Source organism: Embiotoca jacksoni, unplaced genomic scaffold, assembly GCF_022577435.1.
Source record: "Embiotoca jacksoni isolate LCO1_2020_lvr unplaced genomic scaffold, fEmbJac1.0.p SCAF_9, whole genome shotgun sequence".
Classification (NCBI taxonomy): Eukaryota; Metazoa; Chordata; class Actinopteri; family Embiotocidae; genus Embiotoca; species Embiotoca jacksoni.
Genome location: NW_027185447.1, coordinates 12,590,032 through 12,605,800, shown reverse-complemented (window position 1 = coordinate 12,605,800; position 15,769 = coordinate 12,590,032). Strand labels below are relative to the sequence as shown.

At 42.1% G+C, this 15,769-nt stretch overlaps 1 protein-coding gene across 3 annotated transcripts in view; it reads left to right on the top strand.

Moving 5' to 3' along the window:
• Positions 1-15,769, top strand: part of wnt5a (wingless-type MMTV integration site family, member 5a) — a 63,588-nt gene that overhangs the window by 29,637 nt on the left and 18,182 nt on the right. The gene's annotated exons all lie outside the window — the stretch shown is intronic.

The following is a 15,769-nucleotide window of genomic DNA, read 5'->3' as shown; positions in this document are numbered from 1 at the left end:
TGAATTACATCAAGCTGAGAGCTGGAGCGAGCCTCATTTCATGTAATATTGTTGTCATTTGTAACAGTCACCTCATACTCAGTAGATAGTTGTCAGCTAAAGAATTTCCAGAACTGGCAATTTTCAGGATAAAAGATAAGATTCATAGTCTAATTTTCAGACGCTGATAACGTTTTTCAACAGTGCATTGGATTTTAAAGACAAGAGCATAAAAGTTATATGATTGTAATGAAAGCGCTGGAAGGATTGTCCTCTGTTTGGAAACATGAGATAGTACCAAGGAGAGGTTTCACCCTTAAACCATTTGTTGGAAGTCCCTCATGCTTTAAAGTTTACGAGTGTGCATATGTTCGAGTTTGGATGTTTTAATGTGTGTGTGTGTGTGTGTGTGTGTGTGTGTGTGTGTGTGTGTGTGTGTGTGTGTGTGTGTGTGTGTGTGTGTGTGTGTGTGTGTGTGTCTGTCTGTCTGTCTGTCTGTCTGTCTGTCTCTGGTCCCTTTGAGGTGTGTTGAGGTGTGTTACTCTCTTTGATGTTTGGCACTGGGTTTATAAAAGGGTTGGTTTTAGAGGCATGAATTTTGCGTTGGTGTGTGTGTGTGTGTGTGTGTGTGTGTGTGTGTGTGTGTGTGTGTGTGTGTGTGTGTGTCAGCAAGCCAGCAGACTGGATGTGGTTCACCTTGCACTGGCCACCTGTAAGCCATCGACAGAAATTAGCCTCTTTAGTCCTGATGGGATGCAGAGCAGAGAAGGAAGGGGCGGTGAGAATGTGGTAGGAGGGCTGTTGGAGGGGGTTTTGAGGAGATGTGTGTGTCTCTGTCTGTGTGTATGTGGTGGCGGATATTTGGACGGGCCATTTTCAAAACTGCATTCTCACTATGCCATCATAGGATAGAGGGAAGGGGAGGCAAGGTATAGACCATACAATGGGACCATTTGTTTCTCATTTGTCTGTACTGTCTGGGGATCTGTGTGAGTGTGTGTGCGTATGTGTGTGTGTTGTACTTATTTAGCTCTGGTATTCTGGCGGTAAGCCCAACCGTGCTGCAGAGTTCTGTTCTCAACTAAACACACACAACCTGGACTCATTACACTTAGTAAACAAATAAGTCATTAATACCAGCCTGCAGGCGTCACACACGCAAATGCAATTGTATAGTATATGTACATAATCATGGACACACCACCAACTTTGCCCATTCCCACCATGTCCAAGGCTCCTATTGGCTATGGAGTTTGAGACTAGCGAGACTAATGATGTGGTCCTTGTGTTCCTTCTTCCTGTCCTTTGCTGGAGGACTTCCTGTGGCACAGTCATGTGGTCCTGATTACAGTCCACGTCTAAGACCCCTGGAGCAGGACAGTGTTGCTCTGATACACGCACACATACTTACACATTAGATATAGAATAACCTGTGTCCCTCAGATATGTGATATTATTGACCAGGAGCAGTGGAAATACTGAGTATCTGTGTTTACTTCTCGTTTCTTTTCTCTTTACGTTTCTCTGTCTGTTTCTGTTATTTCTGCTGCCCCTTGTTCTGTAGCCAGGAATTTGTTTGGTGTGTTGAGGGTCTGACTGGTGCTGTTGTATTTTACTCACTGCTCTGCAGCCCAGCCCTGGCACCAGACCTCACAGCTGGGCTATTGATCAGTGGGTTCGTTTGTTAGGGTCAGAGCTACACAAACACAACAATTTTAATTGTAAAATCACTACAGGCAAACATGTTTCAAATTTGAGACAGAATAAACAACATTTTTTTCTTTATCTGTGGATTTCTGTTAAGATCCAGCTATGAGCAGTTTGTGTGCCTTCAGCAGAAACTGGATTGCACATATTTTTACATTCACCATCAGTAAACACTATTTTGGCAAAAATGTGCTGCTGTCTGAGCATAAGTTTCAATTACTTTCAACTTTAAGCCCAGCCATAGATGATATATTATTTCTGTACATGTATCTTTGTTAAGTGCTAATGACTTTACAGTGATAGTTCAGAAAAGTCTTCTTGTTGGCAATTTCAAGGATGCTCTAAGTTGCTCTGGTTGCCTTGCAACAACTTTTGTTACAAGGATAAACATGCAGTTTTCCATTACCTTCTCACAGCCTCTTTCTGTGTTTGTCTTCAACTTTAATATTCCAAAATGGTCAGCAGTAATGTAAACATGATTTTTTTTTTTTTGTATAGAGAATTTGTGGTTAAAGGTATAAAGTATTCAAAACATGCTAAAATATTGTTTTATTACAAAAGTGGCTCAAAGATCCAAACAACTGACATGAGTTGGTTTAATTCAATAATTATTGCTGTTGTATTAGTAATTTTTTAAGTGTTGTTTTGCAGAAACAAGCCTTATTATCTTGATGATGAATCTCACTGTCTAACAGATCCAGCTAAGTTTAAAGTTGTCATTCCTCTTTTGTGCTCTGTAAAAGTGTGTGTGTGTGTGTGTGTGTGTGTGTGGCGCCACTCTCCAAGGGGAAATTGTTAGCAAATGGGCTCCAACTGCTGGCCTTTTAGCTTTGCAAACACAACCTGAAGGCCTCTCCTCACATCGACTTCTCTCCACTGAACCACCATGCCTCACCCACACTTGCACACACTTGCACACACTAAAATTCACCTGCACAACAACCCCAAGGCCTCACATCCCTCTGCTACTCCCTCCCTTTCCGTCTCCCCTTTTCTATCTCAGTCCAAAACCCACTTAGACATTTCCATAGCTATTCATCATTCCCTCTCCCTCCCTAGCTGTGTCTCCTTCTTCACACACAGAAAGTCATTCCTGAGTGGGTAAATAGAGTAAATTGGGGCTGACCCCCAGGGTTAGCAGAGGCCACACTCTCTTTTCATGTCAAAGCCATCTGAAGGCTGATTGGTTGATTGCAGTGCTCTCCGCTTCCAAAAGGCTCCCTTGTGCTGCTGTAATTGCCCTATCATGCACACATACACACATACACATACTTAACGCAGGCACACACACAGGTATGCACGTACATACATGCAGATACACACACACACACACACACACACACACACACACACACACACACACACACCACACACACACACACACACACACACACACACACACACACACACACACACACACACACACACTAACACGACACACACACACACACACACACACACACACACACACACACACACACACACACACACACATTCTTACAGCCAAATGACTTAATTGGTGTTAATTGCATAATGACAGTAGTGAATTGGACCTGGGTCAGAGGTGACCCAAGTTTGAGTGGAGAGGGGGATGGAGAAAGGATGTTGGGAAGATGTGAGGGGAAGGCTGGCACTTCAAGCAAAAAGCAAAACAAACTTTATGTATATAGCAAATTTCATTCCAGGAAAAATTCAAAGTGCATTACCGTAAAAGCAAAAGAAAAAAATGTATACAGCAGATTCAAGTATATATAGATATATAAGATATAGATGTTAATGTACAGACAACCAAGTATATCAATCTAACACTTAAAATGCAATAGAACTAATCAAATGCACATCAACACCGGGCGGTTTTCAGTCTGCTTTTAAACACTTTTGTGGTTGGAGTACATTACATTACATTTAATTTAGCTGACGCTTCTATCCAAAGCGACTTACAATAAGTGCATTTCAACCATGAGGGTACAAAACCCAGAACAACAGGAATCAAGAAAATACAATTTCTTCAAGAAAGCTAAACTACAAAGTGCTATCAGTAAGTGCCATTTTAAGTGCTACTAAAGTTCTACTGTTCAAGATGAAGTTGGAAGAGGTGTGTTTTTAGTTTGCGGCAGAAGATGTACAGAGTTTCAGCTGTCCTGATGTAGGTGGGGAGCTCATTCCACCATTTAGGAACCAGGACAGCAAACAGTCGTGATTTTGTAGGGTGTTTAGCTCGCAGCGAGAGAGCAACAAGCCGATTGGTAGAAGCAGAGCGGAGGGAGCGGGCTGGGATGTAGGGCTTGACCATGTCCTGGATGTAGACTGGACCTGATCTGTTCACAGCACGGTACGCAAGTATCAATGTTTTGAAACAGATGCGGGCAGCTACTGGTAACCAGTGAAGGGAGCGGAGGGGCAGAGTAGTGTGAGTGAGTGAGGTTGAGTAGATTTAATACAATCTAGCAAGATGTTCCAGCAGCTGGGAACACCAAAACTGAAAGCTGTTTCACTAACTCTCAGAACTATAAGAAGGCCTGAGGCATAAGACCTTACACTTCATACTGAGTAAGCTCAAGAGATGTTATAGAACTGCAAGGCTGTTTGGGCTTTACAGAGGAAGTAACATTTTGCAGTTTGTTTTGAAACTGACTATTAGACAATGCAGGGCCTGAGAACAGGTGTGATGTGATCAAAATTATTTCATGTTGGGACTGCAGCATTATTTTGGATTGACTGGAGTCTACCTGCAGCCTTTTTAGATTGACCAGTGAGGTCTTTATTGTCCGACCAAGAAGTTTGATTTTTTTTTTTTTTTGTAGAATTTCTCTGAGGTAAGAAGCCTTATAATCTACATATATATTTTAAAAGATACTATTTTTTTTTAATGTCCATGTCATGGTTCTGAAATGTTAGTTCCAAATTAAGGACGACCTACATTTCAGACCTGTGCCCAAACTTGTTGGGAAAAAATAAGTCAGAAAAAGAGGCTGAGAAGCTGTCCTAGAAGCTGAGCACCAACTGCACAGATGGTTGTCTTGTAAATAAGTAACTAAGTAAAGTGTATGTAGTATATAACCTTTCACAGAGTGGGGTCGCAGAGTGCTTCATAAGAGTAAAATTGTGTAAAAAAAAAAATAGTAAACTTTTCCTACTTAAACTGGAGGCATTTGCAGGACATACAAGGTTTTTTCTTTGATGCCGCTGGTTTGCCAGGGCTAAAGTCCCCAGGAGACAGATATAACTGTGTCATCTGCATATTGATGGTGGCATATCTTGTGTTTAGAAATTATGTGGCCACGAGGACAATTTTATAGACTAAAGAGCAGTGGACCAAGTGTTGAACCCAGGGAGACTCCACATGCAGCATTATCATAAAACAAATTTTAGATTATAGTTTTGGCATTTTCTGCCTTTATTAAGCCTTAAGCCGATACTAATGCCCCAGCTTTAGATATGTTTAGATATGTAGACACAGAAAATTAGCCTTCCTTAAGATAAGTTCTAAAGCAGCTCAGTTAGCCAGAAAGTACTGCTCACTTCTCAAATCTTTCAATCAAGATTATGCAGCACTGAAATCTAATGGGGAAAAAAAAAGAGCATTGTCACAATTAAATGGAGACTCACCAATTACCTTTGGAATGGTTCTTTGATTACTGTGGCTAGTTTGGAAACCTGATGACAGAGGTTGTTGCCAGTCAGGTGATCTACATACTGCTTGTGAAAAGTATTTTCAATGATTCTTTCAAAGAGGAGAGAATTGAAAATTGGCCATTATTGAAATATTTATCTCCCTCAGACTATGTCTTTTTCTTTTTGGATTTAACCTTAAATTATCTTTGATCTGATTACAGATGTTGGCCTGTGGGGATGACATACACATACACATACACATACACATACACATACACATACACATACACATACACATACATGCACGGACACACAGACAGCCCTTTGTGGTGTAGAGGGATGCTCTATACACTTAACACAAGGATTCAATTTGACTCAATCAGCATCTGTGTGTGTGTGTGTGTGTGTGTGTGTGTGTGTGTGTGTGTGTGTGTGTGTGTGTGTGTGTGTGTGTGTGTGTGTGTGTGTGTAACTATAGCAGCAGAGTATGTTTGTGTGTGACTGCCAGGGCAGCTGAAAGGAGTCTATTGGTGAAAACGTTTAAGTCATCATCATTAGAGAGTTGTTGGTACAGAGGTATGTTTTAGCGAAGGACGTAATTGGCCCGTCATAGTGCTGTGTAATCTTCTCATATTCTATGAAAACAGCAAAAGCTATTGGCCATAATGGCCTGTTTAAGGTGGGACCTTCCCATGTTAAACATACAGCATCTTAGCTTAATACAGACTGGGACTGAATGGCAGGGAGGGATGGTTGAGTGTGTAAAGTTTGGGTGTATATCAGGAGCCGTGCAGTCATTTATTCTGTCTCTGTATGCTACCATACACATTTATTTCCCTTTTATTTAATTTCATGAAAATCATTTGACAATTTTGTGTGTGTGTGTGTGTGTGTGTGGTGTGTGTGTGTGTGTGTGTGTGTGTGTGTGTGTGTGTGTGTGTGTGTGTGTGTGTGTGTGTGTGTGTGTGTGTGTATGTATATGAATGCAGTTTGAACCCAGTATTAACTGGATCGCGTGATTTCAAAACCAGAGCTTTCTCAAGTGGAAACATTGCTGCTTCTGAGACCACCCGGGATTAATTTCTCTTTGTGAAAAATTTTATTGTGTATATGCATGCATGCATTTGTGTGCATGTCTGGACTCTAGTGCAATTAAATGAGTGGGCCTGATGTGTGTACATACTGTCGAATCCCTGTGTGTTTTTCTGCAATTTCATGTATCCTTGTGAGTGTGTTTGTGTGTCTGTGTGTGTGGGAGTTACAGTATCCCCCATCCTTCTGTTTATAGGAGGGAGTGAAAAGTGATGGAAGGTATGGAGAGAGATGGGCCAGTGATGACATAGCCTTATGTTCACCCCCTCTGGATATGGCCCACTCTATATTAGATCTATCCATCATGAGGCTGCATTTTGGTCCCATATGCTTCCTATACCACTCATAGCTAGATGTCCACTATAAATGTGCTAGTCTCATCAGTGTTCTACTCATATGGTACATGTCACGCTCATACTTGTAAAGTCTGAATGCACTTTGTCATACCCACTGCATACTTAGTGTGTGTATCTGTGTGTGTGCAGCCTGTACTGACTCTCTTTAAGTGGTTTTCGAAGCTCAGATGATAGATGTATGGTTTTCTTCTGGTTCTTCAAATAGACTTCCCCCAGGCTCATCTAGACACAAAGGGAGCTGTCACTCTGTGCTTTTCTGATCTTACTGTGTGTTCATTCAAATATGTGTGTGTGTGTGTGTGTGTGTGTGTGTGTGTGTGTGTGTGTGTGTGTGTGTGTGTGTGTGTGTGTGTGTGTGTGTGTGTGGTGTTGGTGGTGGAGGGTTTGTGTGTGCATGTGTAAATGCCTTTATGTGTGTCGGAGTTGTCACCTGTTCCTTGTGCTCTCTACGAGCCCTGTGTCTGTGTGAGCCTTTGATCTCGTCGACAGGAGATTCCTACAGTGTGAAATAGCCACAGCCAGATTTACTCAATGAAAGAGCAGGCCTTAACCACTGTTATTACACCCTTCTTTTTTTTTTAAACATCACTCCTTGTTTCTGTGTCTCTGTCTCTTGGTCTCTCTCTCTTTTATTCTCCCTGTCTTATTCTGTCTTTGTTATTTGCTGCTTCTTTACATGTCTGTTTCATTGAGTCGTAGCTGGAGTCAAAAAGCCACTGAACCCTGCAGTCAAGGCCAAGGTTACCCAAAGAAAAGCTGTGTCGAGGGAATTAACAGGATATTCATGTAGCTTATTCTCCTTTGGCACTATTTCCAAACGTGTAGGAAATTAAAACAGACCCAATACAATGATGCAAATAAAATTACTGTTGTTGCATGTTCGTGTCCATTCAGGAATGATTTTGGACTGTACTCTTGGATGTGAAAAATATCACCTCAGACTGTCTCTTTATAACTCTACCAGGAGAGACAAGGGAAGGGCTACGTCTCTCACACCCCGTCCCTCTTTCTCTCAGTGACTCTGACAGTCTGACTTTAGTATGTTATTTCTTACAGGTGGTTGGGCGTGTCTGTCTGAGCTGGTGAACATGTGTCAGAGCCCATTTGGGGAGAGACACAATGTAATTATCCATGTGAAAGATGAATGAATGTCGCACAAACACTACTCACATGTGTAGTGGCAGTTAGAGGAGCTGATGCTAATTTACGTGCGTTCCCTTCTGCAGAAATATAAGGACAACTGAAGTGTTGAGTGGACAGGCTAAAAAGATGGTGACATTTTTTTTTCTATTGCAGAGGAGGTTAGTCTTAGACCGAAAGAGAAGAAATCAGAGCTATGATGTGGATCTTTCCTGCAGTGTAGCTGGTGTGTAGCCGAGATGATGCCAAGGTAAACAGCACATACAGCTAGGCCAGGGCACCTCAGGGAGCAATCCCTGTTTATTTAAGCACGATTGGGCACATTTACCACTCAGCTGGCTTGTGTAACCATAGAAACGTCATCCTACATTGGTATTGCATCTGACTCAAAGTGCACATTCTTAAAGCATAGGTTCACACTTTTTAAGTCTTAAAACATGAATCAGATGCCCATATTCTTCATACTATGGAGATACCCTTGTAACAGAGAAGATGGAGTGAAAGTCCACAGACATGGTTCTGTGAAAAAAAAAAAAAAATTAAAGTGCAGCTAAAATCAATATGACAGCAGTCTGAGTCAGACAAATTACAAAACACACTCTTGGTGTTATAAGTCCTACACTGCCGCTCAGTGAAATACTGTCTGGGAAAACACAAAGAGTGAATTCTGTACTAAGAATACTTGAAACATACCCACTTGATTTTTGTAACTCAGACTATTAAAACTCATATAATCTTCAGCTAAACTTGGAATTCACTTGAGCGCAAAATGAGGTGATGTGGAATTTTTCTCCCATCGCTTCCATTCGAATCACTTAAGGGAGGAATTTCTTATATCAGCCAGCATAAACAGGAGAAATGATCACAGTAAGAAAAGTGTGCTTTAGTGTTCGCATAGGCATGTGAGCAGTGCTTTAAGCAGTTTTGAAAATTGTGAACCTATCCTTTAACCTATCCTTTAAGGTTTGAGTGTCTAACTGCATTAATAAAAACTACAATAGTTATATTTATTGGCCCCAAGTGTGTTGAACTAAGGGAAATGAAAGGCAAGAATCTGTCCAAAACCAGCAACTCAACTTGCTGCAGATTTTTTTTGTTTGTCATTTTTTCTTCATTTTTTTTTTTTTTTAAACAGAAATATTATTTTTGGGTATGCTTTGCAGAAATTTCAATTTCCTGGGATCTAAGTCTTTGTTACAAATATTTTCTAAGTTGCCATACATAATACCGTAGGTATTAAGTTATACCATAGGATATACCAAATCTACTGGGCAATGCCCGTTTCATGTCCAGCAACTATTTGAGTTGACTTTTCCTTTAACTAGGTAAGTGGAGTGAGACAGCTGTCACCTGTCATTACAGCAAAGTGGAGGAGAGATGTCAGGTATGCCAGTTCCACAGAACTACTCAAAGATGTGGGGTAATGTGAGTGATGGTTTAAAGTCACAGTCTGTGACCTGAGAAAGCTCCTACTAAACATCAGCACATGACCTTGCTTGGGAGGCCTGAATTCTTTCAGCCTTAAGCCGATACTATTCCCAGCACCACCCAGACAAAATGGACCAAGTTCACACACAAACCTGCACAAACACACTCACACCAACATTTCATACTGCAAACTGTATAAGTTACTGGAAGTCTGCGCACACCTCACTGAATCACTTTTTCACAGGTCATTTAGTGTGAACTATCATCATCTTTGTTGGTCCTGATATCAATAAGATGTTTGGAACAGCATGTCACGAGTTATATTTATCTGAGTTAAAGGAGCCAGAGTTGAAAAGTGATCCTTAACTTAGCCAGCACATCAATATTTCCACATCACAGACTTTCATAAACACAGTGAGGACAGGTTTACATACATTACAGCCGCTGCTCCACTCTATATCATTCTTGGCTATCATAACAAAAAGTTTTTGCCTCGTCCAGGGCATCATAACCCGTTGCATTAATCCCATGGTAAGACTAAATGCTAAGTGCAAGCTCTGTCAGTGTGGATGGCTCTATCGGCACTTATTTAATGGGTACAGAGTTTTCAGCAGTAAATATCACAAAACTTTGAGTCGCTTTGTCAGAACTAATGAGGGTTATTTACTCTCTATCTGCAGACAGAGCCAAACCTGTCACTTTCTACGATGCTTATTTATGATCTTCACAGTATCTCCCTTTAAGTTTCACCGGCTGAGCTTTCCACATTGCCGTGCAAAGTGCTCCAAAAGGTTGTTAAAGGTTCAAGATGGCCGCACAAAGAGTGTCTATGCTTTTAGTCAGAGTGAAAAATTTACATGTTTAGGGGTTTAGAGTGCTCCAGAGTCTTTTTATAGTTCAGAGAAGTCTCAGAATCATAACTGGCCCAGACAACTTAACTGTTTATCACCATGATGTGTGTTTCTGGCCTATGTCTGTATATCTCCTGTCAGGTGCTGTGATGTCTCAGTGCCTCTTTCCATGTCTCACTCGCCCATCTCCCTGTCTCACTGCTACTTTCCCTCCACAAACCCTACCTCCTCACCCTGAGGATGCAAAGGTGTGTTAATCCCTCCAAAACTCTCTCCTACCTCTTCTCCTTCCCACTAATCTTATACTCTTTAACATAATGCCTGCTGGCAGTGGAACCCCACAACTGATGCAACTACACATAGATCTACAAATACACCCCCTCCATTTGAGCTGACATTTTTATTTATACAACATCATTTAGACCCAGATGGATGTGTACTTTTGCTCTCTACCTGAACTGTGTATTTTATTACTGAATATGCAACATGTCTCTGCAGTTCATACCACCTGTGAGAGCACCAATTTTCACAATTAGCAACTTTAAAAGTAGCCATTTGGCATCTTCTTTTAACACGTTCCTTCAACCTTTGCTCTCCCACCCTGACACCGAGGTCATATTGAGGTGGTGATCGCTAGCAGACCACCAGGCATTGTGAAAGCCTACCACTTTATCCCCGGCGTATATCCTATTTGTCTCATGTCCTGGGGCTATACTGACCCTGAGAGCACCAAACAGACGCAGCCGACAACATGATTGGTTCTTCCTGAGACCGGACTTACCCAGTATTAAGAACCACAGTGCAGCTGTGCTAGCACAAAGACACTCACTTCACTTGACATCCACCTCCACTTTGTCACTCAATTTTATACCTGTTTGTAGATGCATTTTGCATTTGGTTTAATGAAGGTGGGCAGGTAGGCTCGGCAATATTGATGATGTGCAAGAAAGAGGCATGCACTGACTAAGCAGAGAATAAACCACTAAACAAAATGGGTCCAAGTGGGATGGATGAATGCATAAACACATTGTTAACATTGGATGGGCATGGGCTCTAATATTTGATGACCAAACACAAATCATAGCTGACTGTGCATATCTCTATCCGAACTTGTCCACCTCAAATACCTGTAGCTCCTGAATAGACATTATGATCAAATTCTGTTGACACAACTGTTCCACATACACACACACAAAGCTACAGATTTGTGTGCAGACACACACACACACACACACACACACACACACACCAATAAACACCTATAAAGGTAAGACTGTTATTTGTCTGAGATTGAGATCTCAGGGATCACATTTATTTGCTTAACTGGTTTCAGTGATCCTAAGTAGATTTGAGATGACCAGACTGCACCAAACCAAACCATTTTAAATTCAAAGCCTTGTTTCTAATGCCCATTTATAGCAAGCACAAGTCCACACTAACACAGATTTTACACTTTGGTGTACTTACATTAGACTCATGTTCTAAAAAAAAAAATCTCTTTATGTGTCCCAGAAAGCTCAGAAATAAGTCATTTGTTATTCCAGTATGTTACACTAGTCAGGTATGAATTTATAAAAAGTGAAGTGTAGTTTTTCACTTCATTCATTCTGTGTAATCAGAGTATGTTTTTGTAGAAATACAGGAACAGGAAAGTGGATTGTATGTCCCCTATCTTGTATGATAGAAGGGCAAATCAGTTAAGAGAGGAAGCTGAACTGAGCTGAACTATGGGCAATAAAGAACAGATGGAGAAACAGTGAGTCTGTGGGCAGTTAAAGAGAGGAAGCAACTAGTTGGGTCAGGAGTGAAAACTGATGGGTCAGTGGAGTTGATGTCATCTTGAGAAGACATCAAGAGGAGGGTGGAGTATTAATAGCACCCTAGAAAACAACAGTGAGTGACTTCTTGAATGTCCATGGCAGTATTTTTTTGTTGTGCTTACTCACAAACACAACTAAGAAAAGAAATAAATAAATAAATAAAAGGGAACAAACATGGAGAATAAAAAATATGCTTCTCTAATATTGCTTTTAGAGCAAATTGTGGCTTTTAACCGTTTTCCGGCTTGCTGTCGTTCTTTTCCATCTTTCAGGAAAAGGTCTTGACACCAGCCCACTCTGTGTCTCCTGCATGGAAAAATTCCCTCCCTTATAAAACAAAAATAATAATTATGACATCACGTCAGACATGACTTTTCCCCCCTCATTTCTGTGTGTGCCTTATAACTCACAAAGAGCAAAGAAAGCAGAAGAGAAAGACAGTGTTTCACAATACATTAATAATTTGTATCTAAACACTTTGTGTCTGTGCGTGAATTTCTGGGTAGTGGGTCAAACCTTGGGGTGGCACAGTGGTGCAGTGGTTAGCACTGTCACCCCACATTGAAAAGATTCTGAGTTCAATCCCAGGCCTGGATATTTTTGTGTGTGAGTGCGTGAATGGTGTTTGTTTCCGTCTGTCTCTGTGTTGGCCCTGTGTACCCTGCCTTTGCCCAAAGTGAGCTGGGATAGGCTCCAGCACCCGTGTGACCCTGTTCGGGATAAAGCGGGTATAGATAATGAATGGATCAAACCTTCAAAGTAAAGTGAATGCCACCATGCACCTACAGCCCTCCCACCCTCCTTGTTCACAGACCCCCACACCAAGCTCTGCACCCTCCCTCCCATACCCACATGAGAGTGCACCACAACTAGACTTGCATCTACTTGATTTTTTGCAAATGGGGGTGAGAGTCCGTTACCGTGTCAGTCGGCATGGCCTCTTATCAGACCATCAGACTACCCTCAGATTCTCTTTCCAGATGGAGGGGAGATAGGGCTTCAGAGGCCCAGACTCCCGCAAACACTGAGAGCATGGAGGCCTCCCCTGATCTCCTACCTGATGGAGATGCTTTAATGTGGGTTCGGGTTTCACTTGTCTCCCCTGTCTGGCTGGGCCTGCGCTGCTTTCAAGATGCAGGCACGCTCGGGCCTCTTAGGCCTGGTTCTGATGGGCCGCCACTGCTCTGTGTCAAAGTTAAGCTCCAGGTTAAGGTGTTGTTATGGGACACAAGCTCACCAGGACTCCCGTGCTATTCTCACTATGAAAAACAGCTACATGCAGCTGCAGCTGGCCCACAATGTAGCTCTCACCATTTCTCTCAGCAACATAAACACTGCCACTCACACTGCTTAGAGGGAAAGAGAATAAATCATAAGACAAAAAAAGCTTGAAGGACTAAGATTAGTTGGAGAGGAAATTCTGAGCCCTCATAGACAGATCAAAAGGTTGGGAGCTGAGAGATTGAATTCCATGCACCTTTTATTGTTGTTGCACAAACCTGTATTTTGTACCTGCATGAACATTATGCACTTTTTTACCAGCGTTTTTATGAACATAGTTTCTTTTTCACCTTGGGGCTTTAAGTGATTAATGAATATTTCAACATGCCCTACCAATAACACTTGTTCACCCTTCTTCTCTGATGTGCGGGCCTCTGTGTTTGTTTGTGTGAATTTCAGCATTAATGCTCATGCACTGCCTTGTAGGCAAGCATACTTACTTACTTTATGTGCTTGTGTGTGTCTGTGGAGGACCGCTTGTGTCTTTGTGTGCCAAATATGTCAAAACAACCTCGACATTAGGTAGTGCAGATTCCACCCGTATCATTTGTGCATTGGAACACCTTGGCTGGACTCGGGGAACTCACCACCATTCCACAGAGAGCCCTCCATCATTCCTCACCGGATTAGAGACAAAAAAAAGAGAAACAGGGAGAGGGAGAAAGTTGGACAGAGGGATTGCTCTTTTACTTTCTGTAGCTGGCAGAGTCTTAACTATAATTTGGCTGAAGTTTTAAAATTGCTACTATAGTGTCTCCCTCTCTGTCTCTGTTCATTTCAAACCAGATGTCAGTTTGAGGTGGTACAAGCAGCCGATGCACGCTAGTGAAGCGGTGTTTGAACAAGAAGAAAGCCCAGAACTGCATATGTGAAGCATACACTGTGTCTGACTCACTTAGAGATGCATGCTGCCTCTCCATGGGAGTTTAATGAGTTTGATACATGAGATATATTTTTTTTCAACAACAGTCAACTCCACCTAGTGGTGTTTGCCCTGAACAGATTTCTGGCTGCAGTGAGGAATGAACTGTTATGAAGGAAACTGTACACCAGCAATTGTTTATCTGCACTGAGTCACTTTACCCTGAGTTTTCTAGAGAAGGGAGGATCAATACCAAGGTTTTGGAAGTGACTCCCACAAAAGCTACAAACTGCACAAATAATGTTGCCTCTGAGATCTGGCTCAGTGCCCTCGTGGCACAGGCTGGCCATTGCTGCAGAGCAGTTGCAGACTGTGTTAGTAGGTCTCTGCAGCACCCCTTGGCCTGGCATCTGTGAGGCTTGCTCACACTTGCTTTCGCCCAGCATGTGTTTGCTCAGATGAAGGAAATTATGTAATTAGCCTGTGAGGGATTGTTTTCTTTCACTCTTTACCCCTCGCTCTCCCGCTCTCCGCCTTTACCCCTCTGTCTTTCTCTCCCAGTCTTTCTCTCTGTACCTTTCTTGTCCTGTGACAGCAGGAGATGGTTCCAATTTAACCCGAGCCACACCCTAGCTCACCTCCTTCATTAATTGCCAGAGACCATCAGTGGAAGAAAATGGGCGCTTGTCGCACAGATCCATCTCTGCTGTTGAAGTGCTGCTTTGTTAAACATCAAAGGGGGAGTTTGAGAGGAGTATTGGGGAGTGGACATGGAAGCTTTGGGTGTGCGGGGGGCTGTGTTGGGCTGAGTTAGGCTGGGTTGTGTGCTGGGAGATGGGTTCAGGGGTACACACAGGCAGCATCGGGGGGAGGAAAACCTGGCATTTTGCTCTCTAATTCCAGCCGGCCTGGAGGCCTGGAGCGCTAAGAAGGGCCTCACTGTTGCTCTCTGGATCAGCCAGGTATTGCTTACATAAAAAGCAAGTGAAAACAGCTGTAGGGATAATTAGCTTGATTCTCCATTACATGCCATGAGGGCCAATAACTAAAAAATGGAGTTTTGTTTGGGTTAGAGCTGCAGCCCCAACCAGGAGGAAGTTGTAAAAGTCAGGCAGAGAAAGAAAGAGAGAGGGGAAAAAAGGAGAAATTGAGGGAAGAGGGAGCGAGCTCTTGCAATTGTTGCAGAGGAGATATTCTCTCTTCCTCGGACTGCTTGATGTCGACCATATTTTTTAAATGTTTTAAAAGGATATGGTTTCAGAATGATGGGCATGTGCGCAAATATTTGGATCTTTTTTTTTAATTATTATTATTATTTTTAATTGACAGCATTGTGTGACTCCAGATCAATGATCTGGAACTTGGCCGATTTTCAAGTTCTCATTTGCTGCAATCAAGCACCTTCTTGCAATTGAGCAACAGAGATGTAGTGGGAGTTTTTTTGCTGCCGTCATTGAACATATCTAGTCACCATTACTTGAAGGCTCTGCATTCAAAAAATCCGGCACATGATAAGAGCAGTGATTTTTGTTGTTGTTTTCTCTGCAAGGCATTTTGTCAAAACTGCTTCTCTTTTCTGAGGTTAAATAGACCATCTTCTCTGAAACATGATATGCTGTGTGGTCACATACCAGACCT